We start from the raw sequence: 6,643 nt of genomic DNA, 5'->3' as shown, positions 1-6,643 counted from the left end.
TTTTAAAAGAGCAGGATCTACTCAGAAGAAGCATCGGATAGATCGTCCAAAGAAGCTAAGCTCACGTGCTGAGCGTCACATTCAAATACTTTCTTTGAGATTCGCGTACGAGTGCTGTCAGACTTGAAGAAATGACAGACAGCCTATTAGTGCCCAGACCATACACCGCTCTCTACATCAAATTGATGTGCATGGCTGTCACCTCAGGAGGAAGACTCTTCTGAAGAAGATACACAAGAAAGTCCGCAAACAGTTTGATGGAGACATGTGAACAAAACGTATACAAGTATTGGAATCACGTACTGTTGTCTGATGAGATTAACATTAATTTGTTTGATTCCGATGAATCCAATGTGTGGCAGAAAAAAATAAGTGCGTCATGCCTACAGTCAAGCATGATAGTGGGAATGCTATCATCTGGGGCTGCATGAGTTGTGTTGTAAAGTTATTTTTCACCGAGGGAAACATGAACTCCAACATGTTCTGTGAAATACTGCAGCAAGGCATGATCCCTTCCTCCAGAAACTGGGTCGCGGGGCAGTGTTTCAGCATGACAATGACCCCAAACACATCTCCAAGTTGACCACTGCTTTACTGAAGAGACTGATGGTAAAGCTGATGGACTGACCAAGCATGTCTCTAGACTTGAACCCAATAGAACATATTTGGGGGATCCTCAAGCGGAAGGTGGAGTTGCGCGGTCTCAAATATCTGCCAGCTTCGCGACGTCGTCATGGAGGAGTGGAGGAGCATTCCAGAGACTACTTTTTAAGCTCTGATATACAAGGAGAGTAAAGGCAGATCTGGATAAAGAAGACGGTCACACAAAATATTGACAGTTGACATAGTGTACGTTATATATTGACAACTTTCCCTAAAGGGTGTACTCACTTTTGTTGGCAGGGATTTAGCTTTTAATGGTTATATTTTGGATTATTTTAAGGGGTAAATAAAGGAACTTTATTGTATAAACTGAACGCAGACTACTTTTGATTGGGTCAAAGTGTCATTTTGTCAGTGTTGAAGAGATATACTGAAATATCTGCAAAAATGTGTACTCACTTTTGTAATACACTGTATGTATGCATGTATATATGTATATATATATATTAATATATACTATAATTAAATAATAATTATTCTTTGGAATATATATATATATATATATATATATATATATATATATATATATATATATATATATAAGTTGCGTGGTTAAATTTTAAATTCTGAAAAAACAACATATAGAGACATATATTCGATTTAAGAATTGACAAAAGGAATATATAGAAGGGGTTATTTTAATTTCCTTAATCCATGGATTTTCAACAATGGCACATATCATCAGAAGAAGTGAAATGCAGTTAGCAAAATGTTCAGCCGCGAATTGACGCTATTTTGCTTTTCAGCACAATTATTGAAAATAGTTTTTGGAGTGATTGTGGATAATTATATGGAGAAAATTATAATTTTCTCTATATAATTATCCACATTTTGCTAACCGCATTTCATTTGCTCTGATGATATGAGCCATTGTTTAAAATCCATGGATTAAGGAAATTAAAATAACCCCTTCTATATATTCCTTTTGTGAAGCAATAAAATCTTAATTCGAATATATGTCTCTATATGTTGTTTTTTCAGAATTTAAAATTTAATCACGAAACTTATATATTGCTCTATTCTTAAATATTGAGCTTTTCCGTTTTAGCTAGGATCACCTTGAAAGTATTACTTCAAGTAATATCTAACATGATTTTTTCATCTGAATTCTATCAGTGTCTTATCTCGCTTATATGAATATATACTATAATTAAATAATAAATATTTTTTGAATATATATATATATATATATATATATATATGAATATATGTTATAATTAAATAATAATGATTCTTTTGAATATATATATATATATATATATATATATATGAATATATACGAATATATATGTGCATGTGTGTATGTGTGGGTATAACGAGTGGTGTGTGCGCGTCTATTAAATACATAGATATTCTCGGATTGATAGAATTGCACTGCGTTTTATAATAACGCACCTTTTGTTTCGTTTAATTTCTTCGGAATGTTCTACTTACTCTAAGTACGTCAAAATTAATTGGCGCCATTTTCATTTTCGACACAGTTCGCTGTGTCGCAAATCTCCCCCAAATCCAATAAAACGGCGCTCGCTACCAGCGTCATCGATTGTTTAGATAAGGTGAGAGGGAGTCAATCAATGCCTTCGAGGTACTAAACGAGGGGTGGGGCATTAGAATAAAAATGGTGGCTGCTATGTAAAGTATATTTCTTGGAGTTTGGGGGATGAAAAAATGAAGGGGAATAAAAATAAGATAAGGATTCAGCTTAATTGAGAAATAGATTAAGATTTGACTCCTTGAGAAATGTGTCCTCACCCACGTCGCCAAACATTACATTGTCATACAAACGATTTTCTTTTGGCTTTTCAAGATGTTTTCTTTATAGTCATCATTGTTTGTATTTTTATTTATTTGTTTTTAACAATTACATTTTTTTGCCTCGTCTTAGTTAAAAAAAAAAATGGTTGTCAGTTTTCGCTTTTATGTCTTTTTATTGGTTTTTGAAAGGACTTTTTAATCATTGTATTTGATTGTATCAGCAGTTTATTGTATTCCATTTTCTCGGTGCATAGAAAGACAGATACGGAATGATATAACCGTCGTAGGAGCTTGAATCGTAATTTTGTACGATTCAGCATAGAATAAAAAGATTTGGGTCTGTGCGTATACCTGAGGGCAGAAGCCTAAAAGCATTTAATTAAGTGAATCATTATTATTATTATTATTATTATTATTATTATTATTATTATTATTATTATTGACAAGGTCTCAAAAAACTGATCGATTGTAGACTTCTCAGTACCCTGGGAGAGAAATGTGAGAGAGAAGGAGAACGAGAAGTGGAGCAATTATGCTCCATTGTCCTTGGAGATAAGGCGTATACACGGGGTTAAAACACAAATAATCCCGGTCGTGGTTGGTACGCTAGGAGTAGTATCAAGTCGTCTGGAAGGACAATTGAAAAAAGAAAACTACGAATCCCCGATGTTTTAGGCGGCCTTACGACCTCTGCTATTGTAGCTATTTACAATGCCTCCTCACGGGACAGAGTTAGACACCAGGGTTGTTTTTGAACGTGGAGCAAAGGTACAAAAATTTAAAAAACTGTCCAAGTCGTGAAGGGCTGTTCCTCCACTGACAGAGAACAAGAAATAGAAGTGCAGCATCTGAAGAACAGGTACCACCAACATCCTGAGGAAACCCCTTGATCTTTGGTTTGAAGCTTCTTCTTCTTCTTCTTCTTCTTCTTCTTCTTCTTCTTCTTCTTTCTTCTTCTTCTTTTTCTTCTTCTCCTTCTTTCTTCTTCTTCTTCTTCTTCTTCTTCTTATTATTATTATTATTATTAATAGTATTATTCATATGATTATTAATATTATCATTCATAATAAAATATTATTATTATCATTATTACTATTATTATTATTATTATTATTATTATTATTATTATTATTATTATTGGCTCACATGGAGCTTTCACACAAGTCAACAAACGATCTAATTGGAAACCTGTGGTGTTCTCTGGAAGCTGAGTGACCACAAGTCTCCCCATACGTCCAGCTCTCCCCACCTCCTTCGATAGCATTTGAAAATGAACTTGCATCATCGCAACAGACTCTTACCATTGATTTCTCGCTGGTTTATATTGGAATTTGAGTGGCACTCAGCCTCCCCAAAGTCCCAGTTCTCTTTGCGCTTGTCCAGCGAGATCTTGCTAATGCTCTCTCCTCGGTCTTTCAGTCCTTCTTCGACCTTCTCGGTTTTTTGGTATGACTTTTTTATTGGGGGAACGGTGATGAAACAATGGAGGGATGCATGATGGGGGTGTAGAACTTGTAGATATGCAGCTTCGGTGTTCTTCATTCCCTGTAACGATTATTCGTTTTATTGTCTTCGTGTAGTATTCTCCCCATACAAGGGTTTTCCTTAATATTTCAGTTGTTTTCATTAACGTTAGTCGTTGTACTTTTGCAGTTATTCCTCTGATTCCAATTTCTGACATCCTTTTTTCGAAGTTTTTCGGAATTGTTCCTAGTGCTCCTACTATTATCGGTACTATTTTGATTTTCTTCATCATCCAAATCCCTTTTAACTCTCTAGCTATTATTATTATTATTATTATTATTATTATTATTATTATTATTGTTGTTATTATTATTGTTGTTATTATTATTAGTAGTATTAGTTAATTACGTTTCTGAATTTTTATTAGTTTATGTATAAAATATATTATGAGGAAATATAATATTTAATGCATCAATTTTCAGTATTTACTTCAAAAGTGCTCAATCCTTGAATAGAGCTTAGTAGTAAGTTATGAAAATGTACATGGTAATTAAGCTACAGAAACTTTTCTGCGTTTCATCCTCGCAAGAAAATTATTAGACTGATACTTATGAGGATGTAACGTGGAAATTTCTGTATAACTTAACATATATATATATATATATATATATATATATATATATATATATTAATGGGTATATTCGGTGGAAAAAAATACAGGGAACAAAGAGTGTTCCATACGTTAGTAGATCTAAATATATTTTTATCATTTCAACGTTGGGTGTATTTACTTAAATCATTACAAGTTGTTTCTATCGACGAGATAACAAATTAGCCAATCCATGTCGTCAGACGATTTAAGCCAAAAGTAAATTATAAGGAAAGATTTTTGATTACATATGTGTATTAAAAACCAAAATAAAATGCGGGGATTGACTTAAGCACGACAAATATTCTACAAGTCAATACTTTTATTGTCATCGAAATCAGTGAAATTGACCTTTTTTTTTTTAAACCAAATCGATTGATTGTCTGTTCTAGTCGAGGACCCACTATAGTGTACCGGGAAGAAAGCTTCTCATGCCTCCCTGCAATGACTAGTCTACAATACATTGTAGCCTACATTGCACTGTAGCGAAACTATGGTTGATTTTATGAAATTATTTTTATATAATAGCTTGAATTAAAGTTTAAAATGCAAAAGTTCAATATCATGGTTTAATTGTGCCCCAAGCAGAAACATTCATTCCCAAAGCACCCCTGTCTTATCAAACTATATGCTGTTGATTTTATGCGCTGGGCCCTTCTACTTATGCAATGATAAAACTCCTAAAATGCACTTGTGATGTTGGGCTGTATTAGAGTGTTAACTTTGGTCGGAATCGGGGGCATTTCGATACAAAACATATCTAAAAACACTCCCAGACACATAAAGTACATTTGTGTGAAATTCCGAAAAACAAAAAGAAGCTCAGTCGTTTTGGAGTCCATAGGGAACTCTCTCTCTCTCTCTCTCTCTCTCTCTCTCTTTCACGCACAGACAAAAGGCCATTTATATATAAGTAGACATACTATCATTATATAGTAATATTATTCATTATGATTCTTATACAGAAGTAAAAATCGAACTATTTTGTCAGAAAACATATTTAGATATTTGGTTGTGACGCATACAGTTACATTTATAATTACAATCAATATATAGGATTGAAATGAACATAATATCGGCCGAGAAATTTTTTTTAAATATCTGAAACAAACGAATGTTCTAAAATTGCTTCAAAATTGACTTAGCATCATTAGAATATAATACGGAACAGAAATTAACTGAAACAAAATAAACAAAATCAGCTCACAAAGTGAATAAGGTATTTAATTTGTGGAAGAGTCTAACAGTGAAATAATGCCCCAAGATTTCTTTTAAATCTCAACAGAAACACAAAGAAAACTTTGAAAGCAAAAGTCTGATATTAATTTTAATTATTACCCTACAAAAAAGTAGGGTTTCAAAAATAAGTCCATAAACTCATTGAATTGTTTCCGGCCACGGAAATCTTTAGTAAAAGGCGAAAGATTTATCCGCTGACATTTACCGGAAACCAGAGAACATATTTTTTCTTTTAAGATGAACTCGCTTACTTATTATAGCTTTTCATACAATAACCGCTTGGCTTACATTTTCCTTTTGTCACAATAAATAATTATTTTTTACATATATTTTTTTCCTTCCTCATCTACACAAGTTCTGTTTATATTAGAAGTTAGGTAGTTGAGGAAATTTTGAGAAATGCCTTATGAGGATTAAAATAAATAAATTTTTTCACTTTCACGCCGCTAGTTAATACAATGACCTTTACTTCTAATTCGAAAAAGATATGGATTGTCAGTAAAACACGATTTGTCAATTTGGTGGTGATGTGACTCCCACGTGATTCCGACCAGTTGTCATAGCAACTGAGGTTTGCCTGGGCGTCATTTTGACAAACATGGGTCTGTCCTCAACTTTCAGAGAAGAAGTATGGTCATAGAAGGTATATTATTACAATTGTTTGATCAGTTAGCATGTCTGTCTGTCTGTCAGTCTGTCTGTCTGTCTGTCTGTCTGTCTGTCTCTCTCTCTTTTTTTTTTCTCTCTCTCTCTCTATATATATATGTAAAACAAATATAATCTGATATATACATATATATATATATATATATATATATATATATATATATATATATATATACTAGCATGGGTGCCCGGCGTTGCCCGGGTATT

At 33.1% G+C, this 6,643-nt stretch overlaps 1 non-coding gene across 1 annotated transcript; it reads right to left on the bottom strand.

The window, feature by feature from the left end:
- Positions 1 to 5,867: 5,867 nt before the first annotated feature.
- Positions 5,868 to 5,990, bottom strand: LOC145293578 (U5 spliceosomal RNA). The gene has a single exon (XR_013869740.1). It is a non-coding gene; the product is annotated as a U5 spliceosomal RNA (small nuclear RNA).
- Between the last annotated feature and the right edge of the window lie 653 nt (positions 5,991 to 6,643).

Source organism: Euprymna scolopes, chromosome 14 (genome assembly GCF_053919585.1).
Source record: "Euprymna scolopes isolate OS-2025 chromosome 14, ASM5391958v1, whole genome shotgun sequence".
NCBI lineage: Eukaryota > Metazoa > Mollusca > Cephalopoda > Sepiida > Sepiolidae > Euprymna > Euprymna scolopes.
The sequence above is the reverse complement of the archived record's forward strand: the minus strand, read 5'-3'. Positions and strand labels throughout refer to the sequence as shown.